Source organism: Trachypithecus francoisi, unplaced genomic scaffold, assembly GCF_009764315.1.
Source record: "Trachypithecus francoisi isolate TF-2019V2 unplaced genomic scaffold, Tfra_2.0 Lachesis_group8, whole genome shotgun sequence".
Classification (NCBI taxonomy): domain Eukaryota; kingdom Metazoa; phylum Chordata; class Mammalia; order Primates; family Cercopithecidae; genus Trachypithecus; species Trachypithecus francoisi.
The window spans coordinates 67,954,197-67,972,678 of record NW_022681473.1 but is presented as its reverse complement, the minus strand read 5'-3'; the positions used below and the strand labels follow the sequence as shown (position 1 = coordinate 67,972,678).

At 51.5% G+C, this 18,482-nt stretch overlaps 1 protein-coding gene across 2 annotated transcripts in view; it reads right to left on the bottom strand.

Moving 5' to 3' along the window:
• CAPN5 (calpain 5) overlaps nucleotides 1–13,894 on the bottom strand; it is a 57,391-nt gene extending 43,497 nt beyond the window's left edge. For both annotated transcript variants that reach the window (XR_004435678.1, XM_033204481.1), the window contains exon 1: nucleotides 13,713–13,894. The gene's annotated coding sequence lies outside the window, so the exon portion shown is untranslated. The remainder of the gene's footprint in view (nucleotides 1–13,712) is intronic.
• Between the last annotated feature and the right edge of the window lie 4,588 nt (nucleotides 13,895–18,482).

Sequence of the window (18,482 nt, the reverse complement as noted above, 5' to 3'; positions counted from 1 at the left end):
GGAAGTTCTGAGTTGGATCAGAATGAGGGGGCTGGGGTGCTCACCAGGGAGCTTCAGGAACCCAGACTTCTGGCAGGTCAGTCAGATTTGAGTTTGCATCCCAACTGCATCATTTAGCTGCTGTGTGTCCTTGGGCAAGGTGGGAACCCCTCTGAGCTGTCAATCAGCAAGCCTCCTCTGAGCCCTACTGGGTTCCAGCCTCTAAGGTGACAGACGACAGAAAGAAAGTGGTATCTGTTCCTAGGCCTGCCTTAGGGAAGCTTAGTCTGTCCTCACCTGGGACATGGTTGGTACTCCTCTTCCAGGAGGCTGTGTGGCCTAGTCTGCTGTTCCCTGGACCTGCTGGAGGTGGCAGGGACAGCCTGGCTGTGTACAGGATAGAATAAGGCCTCATCTTCCAGTGGCCTGATACCCGTGAGCCTTCCCTGGACCACCTAAGCCATTTTGTAGATGGGAACACCAAGGAATTTGTCCTTGAGGCAGAAGCCAAGGCCAGGCTCCAGAGCTGTGTGGAGGGGCAAGTCACTTACCCCTCTGAGTCTCTGAGAGACGGGGTCATGGAGCCAGCATCAGCCCCAGGGGTATGATAAGAACCAAGGATACAGCTGAGCCCAAGCCCAGAAGCAAGACGGCCTCAAAGCCACCACGGGACTCAAAGCCACAAAGGGCCCAGAATAAGCAGAGCCATTTGAAGACAACAAGCTGGAGGACTTACACTAAGTAACAAGGCTGATCGCAAAGCTCATGGGGTACTGTCTCACAGACCAGTGGAACAGAATATAAAGTTCAAAAATAAGCCACAAGTATAAGGACACCTGATATATGACAAAAGAGCTGCCACAATGCACTAGGGAAAGGATTTATCTTTTCAATAAATGGTGCTGGGTCAATTGGCTATCCATAAGGAAAAACAGTCATCTTACCCCTACCTCAAACCGTATACAAAACTTATTCCAGATAGATTTCAAATCTAATTGAAAAGTAAAACAATAATGCTTTTAGGAAAGAACATGAGAAAAACAGTATACCCAAATGGCCTAAAAAGGGAAGAAAAAGTGCTCAACTTCACTAATCACTAAGGAAATGCAAATTAAAACCACAATGAGATACCGCTATGCCCCATTAGAATGACTAAAGTGAAACACATGCAGACACACACACACACACAGTCCCAAGTAGAGCTCTTATGCATTGGTGGTAGGAGGATAAATTGGTATAATCACTTTGCAAAACCATTTGACTATATCTAGAAAACCTGAAGAAATAATATAATCATGTGTTCATATAATATAGTAATCTAGTAATTCTAAGAATATGTCCAATAGAAATGTATGCACATATTCAGCAAAAACCATGTACAAGAATGTCTACTGCAGTAGTATTTGTTAGAGCTGAAAATGAGAAACAAGCTAAATGTTCATTAACAAAAGAATGGATCAATAAGTTCTTGTATATTCATATAATAGAATAGTAAACAATAATGAAAATGAAAAATGTTGTTGCACACAACCCCACGGATGGATCTTACGAGCATATTAAGCAAAAGAAGCAATATTACATGATTCTACTTAAGTAAAATAGAAAAGCAGGGCCAGCATTACCTCATTACCAAAACCAGATAAAGACACTACAAGAAAAGAAAATTACAGGCCAATATGCCTTATGAACATAGATGCAAAACCTTCAACAAAATACTAACAAATAAGCTGGGTGTGATGGTGCATGCCTGTAGTCCCAGCTACTCAAGAGCCTCAGGAGGATAGCAAGACCCAATCTCTAGGAAAAATAATAATAATAATAAGGCAAATAATTCAAAAGCACATTAAAAGGATCATTCACCATGATCAAGTAAGATTTATATCAAGGATGCACAGATGGTTCAATATATGCAAATCAATAAACATGATACACAATACTAACAGAACGAAGGGCAAAAAAACATAAGATCATCTCACTGAATTAAAAAAACACATTTGACAAGAGTCAGCATTCTTTCATGACAAAAATTCTAAACAAAACAGGTATAGAAGGAATACACAGAAATCAGTAGCATTTTTATATACTAACAACACACTATTCAAAAGAGTTAAGAAAACAATCCCATTTATAATAGTTACCATGGAAAAAAGAAATGCTTAGGAATAAATATAACCAAGAAGGTAAAAGACTTGTACACTGAAAACTATCAAACACTGATGAAAGAAATTGAAGACACAAATAAATGGAAAGATTCTGTACATGTAGATAAGAATTAGTATTGTTAAAATGTCCATTCTACCCAAAACAATCTACAGATTCAATGCAATCCCCTATCAAAATTCCAATGACATTTTTTGCAGAAATAAAAAACAATCCTTAAAATTCATACAGAATCACAAAAGACCCTGAATAGCCAAAGCAATCTTAAACAAAAAGAACAAAGCTGGAGGCATCACGCTCCCTGACTTCAAAGTATACTACAAAGCTATAGTAACCAAAACCAACCACATGGTACTGGCACAAAAACAGACAAAAGACCAATGGAACAGAATAGAAAGCTCAGAAATGAATCCACACATTTAATTTTTCAATTAATTTTCGACAAAAGTACCAAGGACACACAAAGCGGAAAGGACAGTCTCTCCAATAATTGGTGTTGGGAAAACCGGATATCCACATGCAGAAGAATAAAAGCTTCCCTATCTTTCATCGTATGCAAACATGGACTCAAATGGACTAAAGACTTAAAAATAAGACCTGAAATTATGACACCACTAGAAGAAAACATGGGAAAAGCTGTTATGACATTGGTCTGGGCAATGATATTTTAGATATGACCCCAAAAGCACAGACAACAAAAGCAAAAACAGACAAAGGGGATTACATAAAGCTAAAAAAGTTTCTCTACAACAAAGAAAACAACAGAACGAAGAGACAACCTGCAGAATGGGATAAAAGTTTGCAAACTAGGCATCTGACAAGAGTCAATATCCAGAATAGATAAGAAATTCAAGCAACTCAATAGCAAAAAACCCTAATGATCTGATTTTAAAATGGGCAAATGATCTGAATAGACATTTCTCTAAAGAAGACATACAAATGGTCAATAGGCATATGAAAAAAATGCTCAACATTGGCTGGGCGCAGTGGCTCATGCCTGTAATCCCAGCACTTTGGGAGGCCGAGGCAGGTGGATCACCTAAGGTCAGGAGTTCAAGACCAGCCTGCTCAACACGGCGAAACCCCATCTCTACTAAAAATACAAAAAATTAGCCAGGCGGGCACCCAGCTACTCAGGAGGCTGAGGCAGGAGAATTGCTTGAACCCAAGAGGTGGAGGTTGCAGTGAGCTGAGATCACACCACTGCACTCCAGCCTGGGAAACAAGAGTGAAACTCTGTCTCAAAAAAAAAAAAATTAAAAATGTCAACATCACTAATCATTAGGGAAATGAAAATCAAAACCACAATGAAATACAACCTCCCACCTTTTGGCTTTTATAAAAAACACAAAAGTATGATATCTTACAAAAAAAATGACAAAAGATATGTCTTTTATAAAAAAGACTTAAAAAAAATTTTTTTTTTTTGATACAGAGTCTCGCTCTGCCGCCCAGGCTGGAGTGCAGTGGCGCAATCTCGGCTCACTGCAACCTCTCCTTCCCAGGTTCAAGTCATTCTCCTGCCTCAGCGTCCCAAGTAGCTGGGATTACAGGCATGCGCCACCATGCCTGGCTAATTTTTGTATTTTTAGTAGAGATGGCATTTCACCATTTGGCCAGGCTGGTCTCGAACTCCTGACCTCAGGTGATTCACCTGCCTTGGCCTCCGAAAGTGCTGGGATTACAGGCATGAGCCACTTACTGTGCCTGAGTTAAATCTTTTTACAAAAGATACATCTTTTATAAAAAAGACAAAAGATAAGTGTGGGCGAGGATATGGAGAAAAGGAAACCCTTGTACACTGTTGGTGGGAATGTAAATTAGTACAGCCATTATGGAAAACAGTACAGAGGTTTCTCAAAAAATTAAAAATGAAACTACCATATGATCCAGCAATCCCACTACTGGGTATAAATCCAAAGGAAATGAAGTCAGTATGTTGAAGACATATCTGCACTCCCATGTTCACTGCAGCACTATTCACAGTAGCCAAGATATGGAATTAACCTAAGAGTCCATCAATGGATGAATGGGTAAAGAAAATGTGGTATATACATACAATGTAATCTAATTCAGCTATAAAAATAAGGAAATCTCATCACTTGTGACATGGATACACCTGGAAGACAATATGCTAAGTGAAATAAGCCAGACACAGAAAGACAAATCCCACATGATCTTACTCATATGTGGAATTTTTTAAAAGTTGAACTCATAGAAGCAGAAAGTAGAAGGGTGGTTAACAGGGACTGAGGGGTGAGGGTGGGGAGGGAGGTTGCAGAGATGTCAAAGGACACAAAATTTCAGTTAGATAAGAGGAGTAAGTTCAAGAGATCTATAAGTTCAAAAGATTGATTGCAACATGGTGACAATAATTAATAGCAATAGATTATACTCTTGAAGATTGCTAGAAGTAGACTTTTCGTTTTTTGGAGTCTCACTCTGTTGCCCAGGCTGGAGTGCAGTAGTGCAATCTTGGCTCACTGCAACCTCCCTCTAACGGATTCAAGCGATTCACCTGCCTCAGCCTCCCAAGCAGCTGGGATTACAGGTGCCCACCACCAGACCCGGATAATTTTTGTAGTTTTAGTAGAGATGGGGTTTCACCATGTTGGCCAGGCTGGTCTCAAGCTCCTGACCTCCTCAAGCTCCTGATCTGCCTGCCTTGGCCTCCCAAAGTGCTGGGATTCCAGGCGTGAGCCACCACTCCTGGCCGAGAGCAGATTTTGAGTGTTCTCAGGACAAAAAAGTATGTGAGGTAATGCGTGTGATAATTAACTTGATTTAGCCATTCCACAATGTATACGCATTTCAAAATATTATGTTGTACATGATAAACATATACAATTTTTATCTGTTAAAAAGATCTTTTTTTTTTTTAGACAAGCAAAGCCAGCAAAATTCATCTACGGTGAACAGAAAGCAGGACTTGGCTATCTTGGGGGTAGAGACTGGAAGGGGTGTGAGAGAGCTTCTGGGGTTCTGGTAAAACTACTTCTTGATCTGGGTGGTGTTTACATGGGTGTGGTCCCTGTGCAAATCCACTGAACTCTATACTTATGACCTATGCACCTGTCTGTAGATCAGTTACATACACTTCAGTAAAAAGGTAAACAAAAGGACTGGCTGAATGTGGTGACCCAGGTCCCAGCAGATCAGGGCCCTTCACAGCTGTAGTCCTGCCCAGCTGGACACCACATACCCAGGGGGGCTGACCTAGGGGGAAGGGAGGCAGAGTGGGAAAGTGCCCCAGGCTGGGTCCGAGCACTAGACTTTGTCACACGCAGGCTGTGTGACCTTCTGCGAGCCTCCACTTCTCTGATCTCAGCCTCCTCCTCTAGCTCTCAGGACACTTGCGGGCTTGATACTCAGAGTGTCTCAACACTTGGAGCAGTCCACAAGAAGTTCCTACAGGTGTGTGGCACCCCAACACCCCAACCAAGCACACACCTGCAAGGTTTCCTCTGCACCTGAGAAGGGGAGACGCCAGCCAGAGACCGTTCCTAGGGGGATGTTTTCAGCCCTGAGGAGGGTGGCATCGTGCTCAGAAAAAAAGGGGAGGGAAGGGTGTGGGGCAGGGATCATGGATGAGGCTGCAGAGGATCCCACCAGAGGCCCCAGGATGCCCTGTGCAGGAGTCTGGCTTCATCCTAAGGTGATGGGGAGTGTGGAAGGGTGCTGAGCAGGGGAAGGACTTGGTCATGGCTGTCTCGGGGAGCCCCATCTGGCTGCCACATGGGAAACGGACTGGAAAAGGACAAGACTAGACCAGATACACCATAAGAACGTCCACAGGACTTGGACTGGCAGGCTCACATGTGGATGTGGAGGGGCTGGGTTCCAGGGCCAAGTGGGAGAGAGCCTCAACTCTTTCTGGTGGCCAGCCAGTGGTGGGGGTGAAGGAAAAACACAGGAATGCCTACTGGGGGTCCTTCTCCTGTGCCCCACTGCCCCATACCCCACACTGGTGCCTGGCAGAGTGGGTATCACCCAGTGCCGGCCGAAGGAGCCAGTGATGCCCTCACCCATTCCCTGCCAATCAAAGCCCCCTTTCCCCTACCTCCCTTCCTCAACCTCTTCTCCCCTCTCAAGGGAAGACACCCCCCACCACTGCCCTTTGCCATATGAACAGGGGAGGGCTGAACAGCTGGGGCTTCATCATTCAGGGGACACAGTCAATTCCAACCTGCACATCTTTCCTGATGCCCGATCTGGGCTGGCGCTGAGCTGGCTGATGAGGAAGGGGCTGGGGGAAATGGTGGTGGCCTTCTGAGATGGAGCCTGAGCAGGGCCCGAAGGATAGGCCAGAATCAGCAAGGGCATAGCAGGGCAGGATGCGGCACAGGGAGAGGGAAAAGGTGGGAGGGCACGGGGTGGGTGGAGCCTGGGGGGGAGTTGGCAGGACCAGCTCTGCAGGGCTGGGGATGCCAGGCAGAGGGGCATTGGCACTTACTGAGGCACAGGGGAGCCAGGGGCGAGACTAAAGGTCAGATGCTGATGCAGTGACCCAGGACTGGAAATGCACTGGCTTGAGCCATAGCAAGGAGGGCCAGAAGCCAGAGGGGACTGGAAAGGGCAGAAACTCCATTTGGTGGCTGCCTGGTTATTTGTGGTTTTGATTCTGTTAATGTATTTATCCCCTTCTATCCCATACCCCATCCTCCATCTGCTCCCTAAGTCACCACCTCATAAGATGCTTAAAGCGTGTCTCTTTGTCCTTTCGTGGGTGTACTGGGACCTCCCAGGCCCCTGTCTCTCTGACGTGCCATGTGCTGAGGAATGGATGGCAGGGTGGGGAGGGAGAATGTGCTGTGGAGGGACAACCAGGCTCAGAGCCACCTCAGGCTCTCAGCTCCTGGGTTCTGGCGCCAGAGCCAAGGCAACCAGGCCCAGTGAGTCACTCCAGCCACCACCAGGCGAGCTGGCACCAGGGCTGGGAAATCCTGTCTTTCTTCTCCCCTCCTCTTCCCTTATCGTTTCTGTGTACAATCCATTCTCCACCCGGCTGCTGAGTGATCTTTCTAACATAAATCCCACCAGGCCGCTCCCCTGCTAGGAGACACAGAGGGCCTTGTGGGCAGGGTCAAGCGTGTACTGGGCATGGGGTCTCCAGCTGGTCCTGGGGGAATGGTGGTCCTGCAGCCGTGATGTCCCCCGGCGGTGCATGAGGGCTGTGCTGGCTGCAGGCCTGGCTCTGTGTGATCCTGACTGAGTCACAGGCCTGACCCTGCAGCTGTTCTACATCTGGGAATGGGCTCCCGCCCAGGGTGCTGTGAGCAGGAGGGAGTGTAGGAACAGCAGGAGCCACTGTTGTAAACAGCATCTGTAAGCAAGTGGCCAGGGGAGAGGAGCTTCTGAAAGGGTGTTCCAGGTCAGGGGTTCCTGCAGGCCTTGGGCAGGACAGGAAGAAGCTAAGGACCTGGCCACACTTGTGGAGGTGGAAACTGCTGGGCAGGGGACAGCCCCAGGCCCAGTCTCGGGTGAGCAGCTCACCACAGTTTGAACACTGAAAGAACCACATCCGGGAAACCCACAGTCCCAGGCAACCCAGTGCGGTAGCCACCCTACCTCGGGGCTCCCAGTCCAGCATCAGGTCCTGTAAAGAAAGCACTGAGAGCGGCAGATGCAGCTGGGTGTCCCTGTGCAGGACATTCTCTCTCACCCGGGGTGGGGTGGGGGCTGTGTGCTCGCTCAGTCCCCACAGGGGAGACAACCTAACAAAATGGGACTTGATCAGGTCACTGAAGCCACATCTGCCTCACTGTGCTGTGTGAGCCCAGGCAAGCCCCTGCCCTGTCTGGCCACAGGCTCTCGCCATTGAGTGGCAGGGAGGGGAACACTACACACTATTTTCCAGTCTGGCGGGTTTCTCACCAGGACAGCCCTTTTCTCCACTTCCTGCACAGGCAGTCCTAGACTCGAGTCCCGAGACCTGTCTCCAAGACTCAAGGTGTGAAGACTGGGGAGACAGTGCCCATTTCCCACTTTGGGAAACTGAAGTGTGCCATTCCTCAGCGCAAGCTCCTGCACAACCTCAGAAAGGAGCTGTGCTGTTCTCATTACACAAATGGGAGACAGAGGCTCTGAGGGGAAAGAGGACATTCAGGGCAGAGGCACGAACCTGTCCCATGTCAAAGTCCTGCTCCGCCTGCCCACCACCCTTCCCTCGGGCAGTGACCCAACTCTCCAGCCCTGGGTGTCCTGTTCAGGTGTGTCCCCCATTCCAGCTTTACTCACACACCTTCCCTGTGCCTGACCAAAGGGCAGTGAGGAGTGAGATGGGAATCTGTCCTAGAGGTCGGCCTGGTGAAGGCGAGAAGCAGAGACCTCGGTACAAGGCAGCGAGACCTGCTCTCAAAGGGAAGATTCGTTCACACCAGGCAGGGACGGCTGCATGGAGGAAGTAGCCTCAAAGTGGGATCTCAAAGGGAGATTGGGATTTCAAGAGATGGAGGAGGTGGAAGGTTTGGGGGAGGAAAGATTATTCTGGAGGAAGAAATCATTTAGGCAGGTCTGGAGGACAGAGCGCAGGGGAGAGGGAAGAGGAAGTAGAGAAAAGTTGCCACAGCTGGGTTGCGGCTGGCCCTGAAAGCCAGGCTAAGAACTCAGGCATGAGATGGGGTGCGATGATGTATGAGAAGGTCAGAGGGAAAGGAGGCCCAGGATGTAGGTGGGGAGGCCAGGCTATAGACAGGCCTCTGAGAGAGAAGCAGGGCCTAGCATGGTGTGGCCTTGGCCATGGGGATGGAAAGGAGACCCACACAGGGGCAGGTCCGCAGCAGGCAGGCCGGAGCTCTGGGGTTTAGCTAGGGTTCTTCCTGAGGGGCCAGGGGGCTTATCCCCTCCTGCAATGGCAGACCATGTCTCTGGGCAAGCAGCACTTCCAGGCCCCCTGCACTGCTCTAAGTCACTTCCTATTCCTAACCATGGCAGCCTAGAATGCCAACGCCTGCTCCCCATACCCAGGCAGAGGGCGAACCAGAGCCCCAAGATGTCAGGCTGGGCAACATCCTGTCCACAAACCCATCCTCAGATGGGGAGACTGAGGCCAGCGAGGAGCAAAGCAGTTAACCTCTTTGTGCTTCAGAATTCTCATCTGTAAAATAAAGGTATTTTCTGCTCTACTGGCCCAGCCTGTTCACCTGACCCCACATCCCAGACAGGACTTGGCCGTAATAGGCCTTGGTATTCTCAACTGTAAAGCGGGACCCCCAGCGCCACCTCCTTGTAGGGTGATGGTGAGCATCAAATGACCCTGCAAAGCACTGGGCTTCTTGTGTGAATGTCTGAAATGAGCTGCACTCCACCCTGAAAGGCCCAGCACGCTGTCAAATGCAGGCAGGGTCCAGACACCAGGGCCACCCATGCGGCCATGCCAGGGATGCCTTCTTCCAAACATCCCTGAACTCTGGCTACCAGGGGTTCAGGCTGGACACTGGGGCCAGGGCTACAGCAGCGCCCAGCCTCCAAGGCTCCCAGGCTGGAGGGGAGACAGACATTGTGAGTGACCTCCTGGGTAACAGGACTGTGACTGGGGAAGCCAGCCTCGGTGGGCACTGGGGTGGCGGCGGGGGCTGGGAATGGTGCTTGCAGTGGTGCTGCAGTCAGCTCCTGGGGTGGGCTGAATGATGGCCCCAAAGATACTCCCAGCCGGATCCCTAAACCTGTGAATGACACCTTGTATGGCATGGGGGACTCTGCAGATGTGATTAAGGACTTTGAGACGAGGGGACGATCTTGGCTTATCTGGGTGGGCCCTGAATGTAATCATAAGTGTCCCTACAAGAGGGAGGTGGAGGGGATCTGCCCAGAAGAGGAAAGAGCAATGAGACAGAAGCAGAGACTGGGGCAATATTGCCACAAGGAACGCCAGCAGCCACCCGAGGCTGGAAGAGACAGGGAACGGACTCTCCCCAGTATCCCACAGAAGAAGCCAGCCTGGATTTTAGCCCCATTAGACTCATGGGGGACTTCTCACCTCCGAAACTATAAGAGCATAAATCTGTGTTGCTTTCAGTCACCAAGTGTGGCAATTTGTCACAACAGCGATAGGAAAGGAATATGCTCTTGAACGATGCTGTTCCTGAAGAATAGCTAATGGGAGTCGGGGGGGTCACGGGGCCCCACCCGCCTCTCCTGCCCGGAGAAGCCCACGAGGGGAATGAAGTTCCTACACCTTGAGTTGCTCCGCTGTACAACAAAGTGACCCCACGCCAGTTCCTTAGTTCCTGCTGTGAGTAACATATCACTTGGGTCTCACCTCACTCCGACTAGCAGAAGTTACACAGCAGCAGAGGGTACTGGCTGAGCAGGGGCTGGCCGAGCAAGGCAGGTGGGTCAAGCCAATGGGCTCCCAGCCTTCTGTCCACCATCCCGCAGGGCACATCCTGACAGTGAAGGGCCGCTGGGGACCAGTGGATGGGCTTTGGTGTGCTCCGGTCACCAGCCCCTTCTCCCGCACGGCCACTGTGGGAGAAAACCACAGCAAAAACCCACAGGCCACTGCAGCCTCAGCTGTCGCCAACCCAGACCCCTATCCCTGGGAAAGCTCGGGTCCCTGGAAGCACACGTGCAAACAACCAGAATGGGGAGCAGTAACCCAGGCCCTTGCGGGTGAGCACACATTGTCCACAGCTTCCCCTTCCAAGCCTGAGGCTGGCCTCCTAAGACATCCAGATTCCAACCGCAAAGGGACCTGGCCCCTTTGCCTTGGGTGAGCAGGGAAAGGCAAGGCCCGAGGCCACAGGCAAGTGAGCAGCTCTGCCTGCACTGAAGCAAGGCAATCCCAGGGCATCTCCACCAGCCCGGAGGAGGGCTCAGCGTGTGCAGCAGGAAGCCCAACTCTCAGGACCATGGTGAGCCCAGGAAAGTTTTGAGTAGGGACCAGGGATGGAGAGGCAGAAGAGCTCTCTGAGGGCACTCAAGGGGTGCCTGGGAGGGGCTCTGAAGGCACTCAAAACACTTGAACAGATGGGGACAAAGACAGGGCGGGTGAAAAGCCCAGCTGCAGAGAGACTGCTGCCAGCTGCCCAGGAGGCTGCCGGGGAGGGGTGGGGGGTGTTGCAGATCCTGCTCGTTGCAGCTGGGGGAGCCAAGGGCCCGCTGCTGGGCTTTCTGTTCAACCTTCACATGCTGTACTCTAGGGTGCTCCTGGCTGCTCAGCCCTTGCCTCTCCTCAGGCGCTAGCTTTCGGGGGAAGCCAGGGGACTTGGTCAGGCAGATAGAGACCACTCCCATAAGCAGTCCCCTCACCCACTAAATCCAAGAGAGGCTTCCACTTCAATAGGAGAGGCCTGTTTGCTTCCACCCTTCTTCTCCCAAAGTCAGCCCCTCATCCCCAGGGAGGGAACTAAGTGATGCTGATTGCCAGCTGCTATTAGTAATAATGGCTACCAGACACCATGTACTTAGAAAGATGCGTTCAGTGACATGATCTAAGTTCATCTTCATCTTCCCCCAGTCCCTGTGAATAGGCATTTATCCCCATTCCGCACATAAGAAAACTGAGACAGAAAAGGGAAGTTCTCCGCCTCAAGGTCATAGGCAAGTAGGAAGGTACAGAGATGGTCTCAGCCAAGAGAAAGATCAGACACGTGATTTAGGCCCTGCAGGTAGGAGAGGATACCCACTGAGGGTGCAAGAGGCCTCCTGTTTGGGACCAGGACTCCAGGGCTGATCTGAGAGCCTGCCAGGAAAGCAGGCAGAGACAGTGCTGGCCTGGGAGCAGTGTCCCAGATGTCACCCACAAAAACCCACAGGCATCTCACAACCAACCTGTCCAATAGTCCACTTGTCAATTTACTCCCAACCTGCCCCACCCGCAGTGGTGGGCCCCATCTCACAGGGGCAGCCCCACCTACCTTCCCCTAGCACTGGGGCCCTGTGTAGCCTCTGGGCACCTCCTGCCCTCAGCACCTCTGCTCTGGGAACCTTTATCAGGGCCCCTCCTCCCCTGCCAAGGCTAACCCTGGGTGGGGAGCAGAGGAGAGCAGAAGGGAGGGCCCTCTCCCTGCTTTGACCTCCTCCTTACAGGCCTCGACAGAAGCCCACCCACTACGCAGCCAAAGGTGACCCTTCTTGGACACACATCTGACCTATCTCATCCACAATCCAACCCACCAGCATTCATTTTCACACTGCCAGGCCTTTACTCATGCTGTTCCTTGGGGCTGTGATGCCCTGCCTTTTCTTTTCTGCTTAGTGGACTTCTTTGAGACCCAGCTCCAACGAATCTGCAAGTGAATTCATCCCCAACTTCTAGGCACCCAACAGTCCCTGTCTTGTGCTTCCAGCACTGGGTACAACTCTGGACAGGGCCTTATCTGTGGACCCACTGCCTGTCTTGTCAGAAGGGAGGCTCCTCAGGGCAAAGACCGTGCCTCTGTGTGCTAGCAACTAGCCTGGCCTGGCCTGCAGCAGCAGTGGGGGCCCACCACACCCTGCCCAGGAGGCAAAGGCAGCCAGACCACCGCATCCCAAAGGCAGCCAGACCACCCCACTGCCGGACCCTGGGGACAGGAGCAAGGACCAGCCCGAGGACCCTGGGAGGTGTCAATCCTTGTGGAACACACTGGTCCCTCCAGCAGGCCTCAGACTCATCAAGTTGGCTGAGTCTCACCCTTAAGCCCCTCTCTTCCAAGAAGTATGCCCAGATTTCTCTTTCCCCTGAGTCCTGGGATAGTCGCCCTCAGTACTTTTCTCTCCAAACCACGGGTGCAGGGAGGAAACTCTGGGATGAGAGCCAGGTGGACCTGGGTTCAAATTCTGGCTCAGCAGCCCTGAGAGGGCAGCTGACTTTGTCTCTCTGTGCCCCACTCTGCTTATCTGTATGGAACTTGGGGGTGAATCCCACCACATGAAATGACTGGGAGAGAGAACGTCGCACCTGTTAATGATCTTTGGTCCTACTTCACCTCTGGTCCCTAGGCCAGTCTTCTGAGACCCCCCCAACCCAGAGGAACAGAGGTGGGAACTCTGAGGTCTGAGAAATCAAAGATCTATTCCCTCCCACACACACACACACACACACACACACGTGTGCGCCCGCCCTGCAGTCAAAGAGAAAAGCCCCCATTCAACCGGGGAGGAGTGCCAAGAAGCGGATAGGCTGGGGCAGCAGGAGCCTCGGCCCTGCCCCTTTCCCAAGCCTGGGTGGGGTAGTACCCAGAAGGGGTTGGTGGATAGCAGGGATAAAAGGGGGGGTTAAGGAGGGAACAGAAGAGGGGAACTGTAAGGAAGATGAGAGGAAGGGACAGTCTAGCCCCGGGTGTTAGGCGCTTCCAGCGCGTCTGCACTAGGAAAACGACTCAGAGACACCCAGAGGGAGGTGAAAAAAAGACTCCTTGCCGGGGGTGGGGGTGGGGACGAGCCCAGGGAGCCCAGGCGGATAGTCCAGGACCCCGCCCCGCAGCCAGCGCTCACTTCCTTTCCCCCCGGGCCCGCGGGAGATGCAGCCCCCTCCACCGATTCGTGGTACCGAAGAACGCACTGGCTCGCGCTGCATCCGCACACGCCCCCCCGAAACACACACACAGACACACAGAAGCACACGCCTCCCTCCGCGCGCCTCCTACCGGCCGCGCCACCGCGGGTCCAGCCGGGTTCCCGGGATGCAGGGCACGGCGCGGGAGCTGGAGCGGAGGCTGCAGCCGCCCCGCGTAGCGGCCTCGGGTTCTGGCCCGAGATCCAGCTGGGACTGGCCTGGGGCGGGGGCTGGCGCTCGCATTCCCCGGGTTCGGCCAGCCGGGCCCGGCTCCGCCCCGCCCCGCCCACGGCCTCTGCCCATTCGCCCGTGGCGAGCCGGAGGCGTGGTCTCCCGTGGGGCGGAGAGGGCGGGCCGAGGGCTCGGTGCGCGCATGCGCACTGGCGCCGCGGGCTGCAGCTCAGAGGAGAGGTCTGGTTCCAGCCCGGATGTTGAAGGGGGGTTTGGGGCCCCTAGCGGCACCCACAACCTTTACCGACTCGGTCGGGCCCTCTCTCTCCCTCCTTCCCAGCCTATCTGTCTGCGGTTGGGTGCATCCCGGTGGGCAGCCTCCCAAGGGCTGGCTGCACCGCGAGGGATAGGGCCAGGGCGTGGGTTCAGCTCCCCGAGGGCGGGCCGCGGCTGACTTGGAGCTGGCGTCTAGTACCGAGGGCCCGCAAGGGCCGGGGTGCCTGCCAGAACCAGGACTTGGTGGTCAGCGCCCATCCCTTTCCGAACTCCACCTTCACATCCATCCCAAGTGTTCGGATGGAGAAGAGGGAGCCCAGGCCCCTATGAGCCGCAGACGGCCTCTGTCAGATGGGAAAACTGACCCCGGCCTGAGCACTTAACCCGGTGCTGCGATGGGCTCCCAGGCTCATGTTTGACTCTCTTTCCGTGACTGGCTCCCGGAATGCCCTGGGATGGCACCGAGCCTCGGTTTCCTGATCTGTAAAATGGGGACTATAATCTCTGCCCATCCCAGGCCGTTTGGGGAATCCGATAGAGAAGGTTTAGGGGTGACTAGTTCTTGCCTACAGTAGGGACTCAGGGGTGCCACTGTCCCCCACCCTGAGTCAGCAGGACAGATGCCCCTCTGATCTGATGAGCCCATCAGCCCACTCATTCTCCCCCTCCAGTTTGTTTCCCAGTCTCAGTTAATGATTTCATCAACTTCTTGTGTTACCGAAACAAACTTGGGTCCACCCACCCAGTGCAGCAAAGTCAAACACTGACATCAGGATTTGCAGCGGCAGAAACGGAGGCATTTATTGCAGGGTGCCAAGCAAGGAGAATAGGTCAGCTAATGCTTAAGACCCGGACTCCCCAATGGTTTACATGTAAGAGTTTTTAAAGGTGGGGAGACAGAGGTTATAGGCAAAGTCATAAATAAATACTCTGGAGCTATACATTGGCTTGGTCCAAAAAGGTGAGATATTTTGAGGCAGGGGAGTTACAGGTCATAGGTGGATTCAGAGATTCTGTGATTTGCAATTGGTTTAGGAAGCAAGACTGTCTAAAAACCTGGGGTCCACAGATAGGAATGTTAAGCTTTGGCTTATGGGTGTGACTCTTTGCAGAACCCTTGGGAAGAAATTTCAAGAACAGCCCTCAGTTTCCCCTTGTCTGAGGCCTAAGTGACAGCTGTGAAAAACAATTCAGGGACACAGGTCAAGATGTTATCTTTAGTTTCTATAGGGAACCAGATATCTTGTGGCTTTAACTTATTTGGGTGGCCCTTGTTTTAAGCTACAATTACCTTGTTGCTTGTCAAGGTGCTCGTTTACTTCTCAAAGCTAGCTAGCTGCCTGAAATTCCCCTAGAAAGGACTCACGATTTTCCTTTCTTTACACTAAGCGGAGTCCCTGCCTCACCTCACTCTCACTCACCTGGACTTCTCTAGCCTCTCCCCAACCTCCCTGCCTCTGTCCCAGGCCACCCAGATGCTTCTCCCTTAAGAGTAGCCCCAGCCCCCTCGGGAGCTTCCTATCCAACCAAAGAAGACTTTCACATATGCAGCTGAGACCCGCCAGCCACAGAAGAGTGTTCTAAGACTGCACCCCATCTGACTCCCCCATCTCCCCTAACCTCATTCCGTGCCCTGTACTGGGAGCAGCAGCTTCACCAGCCCTTCAAGGGTCATTTCAGGGGCTCTACTCTCCCCACCTGAACGCTTGCCCATACTGATCTGTGACCATCTGAAGGACTCTTCCATCCTCCCTGAGCCGCAGCATCCCAAAGCTCCCTTGCTCAGCATCCACCCCTCACCTATGGCCCTTTTCGGGCTGCATCTCTCAGAGTTGCTGGTGGGACCAAAATTTCCCCTCGAGGCCAAAGTTCCTGGAGGGCAGAGGCCAAGGGTCATTCTCAGGAAGACAGCAGCAACTGGTAGAGCCAAGCAGATCTGGGCTCCAGTCCTCACTCTGCCAGTTACTAGCTGTGTGATCTGGGCATGTCCTCTATCCTTTCACAGCCTCATTTTCCCTGTCTGTAAAATGGGCTTCTAGCTGAAGTGTGTGATGACCAGGTACAGGCAAGTCATGGGGCTCGCTAAAGGCCCGGTTGTGTAGGATACTGGGCAGCATGGTCTCTGGGCTGGACAACTCCCATGTGTTCCAAGGTGGAGCTGGGGTTGTGTCTGAGAAGGCATGTTTGCTTCAGCCCACAAAACAGTGGGGTTCAGAGGATACTCAGACCCTCTTCTGTATCTCAAAGCATTGGAGCCACAAGAGGGTATTCTGCAACAGTTGTAAGCAGGGACTCTGCCTGGGCTCGTATTAGCTGAGTGACCTCAGACAAGTGACCCAACCTCACTGTGCCAGTATCCTCTCCTGTAAAGCCAACATAGGAACAACTGCACCATGGAGTTGTTGTGGGGTTAAATGGGCCGGGCCATGTGGAGCCCTCATGGTGGTCCTTTGCTTGGAGTAAGAGCTCAGCATTTGCTAGCTGGTGTTATTGACATCTGGCTCCAGTCCCTCATTTTGTGAAGATACTGAGTCCCAGAAGCAGAGACATGCAGTCATGGCTAGTGAGAAGCCCAGCCACCCTAGCAGGTTAGCACTGGAAGGGCCCAGTCCTTTAACCATCTCCAGCAGCTCCACCTTTTCTGACAGGTGAGAAAAGAGGCCTAGACCTGCCCAAGACACCCACCCTGGTGGCCGGGTGGAGAGAGCATTGGCCCTGCTATTGGGGGAGAGAGAGGTCCCCAAGATAAGCCAGGAAGAGCCAGATCTGCCCAATAAGGTTGGGGAAAAGGTGGGACTTTGATGATGCTCTGGCCCCAGAATCCTGCTGGTCAGTTTTTATAAACTGAGTCATCTAATGGTGCCATCACAGGGCCTGATGTGGAAGTGCACTTCCCATTTCTCACAACCGCCCTCTGCAGCAGCTCTGATTAGTCCATTTTCCAGATGACAGAACCAAGCCTCAGGGAGATGCCCCAGGTCACACAGTTAGTAACTGGAATCCAAACCTACCCTGTCTGACTCCACTCTTGTGGGCTTTCCCTCTCCTCTTCCTATCTCCTCCAGGAAAAGGTCACCTCCGCAGGCTCCTTGACTGGCTGTCCCACCTCTGCTTGGATGCCACTGTAACTGGGAACTCACTTCCTCACAGCACAGCCCTTTCCCCTCTACCTGGGAGAGGCTTTTGTCACCCCGAGCTGATCCACCCCTCTCTTCCTGGTTCTGCCAGACTCTATACACTCTATCTTACCAGAGCCTAGAGACAGAATCTTTTCTGCCCAAGTCAGAAAACCCGTATCTTCACTGCTCCTGTGTGTAATAGGATTTCCCAGGTGAAGCTTATGATAATAATGAATTTTTTAATCCCAACAGACTTAATTGCCAAGCTATTGTGTGAGAACCCTAAAGGAAGCTGTGGCATGGGGAGTGGCTCAAAGTGGAGGCTCCTAAGGCTTGGTGTCTCTGGGAGGAATATTAAAAATCACCCTATTAACCAGTTCATTTCATTCTCATCTGGCCAGCTCAGGCAAGGGGGTGTCAAGATTGCAGAGTGAGAAGGCCCATCAGATACAGAACTTTCAGTGGGGAATAGTTGCTAATGGTGCATCCCTCTGTGGTCAAAAATGGGAGCTCACAAGGGACTCCAGGGCAGAACAGGTATAATGGAAATTGGGATATTGAGACAAGATGACCTCTGAGTTGCTTTCAAGTCTATCCTTCTCTGAAACACTGCTTATATTTTGTTACTATCCTGGATATTATTAAAAACTAGTCACACCAAGAATGCAAGGTTGATTTTTTTTTTTTTTCTTGAGACGGAGTTCTGCTCTTGTCACCCAGGCTGGAGTGCAGTGGCGTGATCTCGGCTCACTGCAACCTCCACCTCCCGGGTTCAAGCGATTCTCCTGCCTCAGCCTCCCGAGTAGCTTTAATATTAGAAAACTTCATCCATTAATAGCATTGCATTAGTTTCCTAGGGCTGCCATAACGACAAACTGGGCTGCTCAAATGACAGAAATGTATTGTCTCACAGTCCTGGAGGCTAGAAGTTCAAGATAAAGGTACCCCTAATTCTGATAAAGATATCATCAGGATTGATTCATTCTATGGGATCCAATTCAATATACAACAAGCATGTACCACATGAATGAACCTAAGGGGAGAATAATATGCTCATTTATTTCTCTATAAATACTAAGAAAGCTTTAACAAAATTCAATACCCATTCATGATCAAAACACTCAGTGAAACAGGAATTGAGGGATACTTTCTCAGTATGATAAGATATAGTCCTATAAACCAGCATCTTATTTAATCAAGAGACACTGGAAGCATTTCCACTAAGATCAAGAACATAACAAGGGCCAGGCACAGTGGTTCATGCCTGCTGTCCCAACACTGTGGGAGACTGGGAC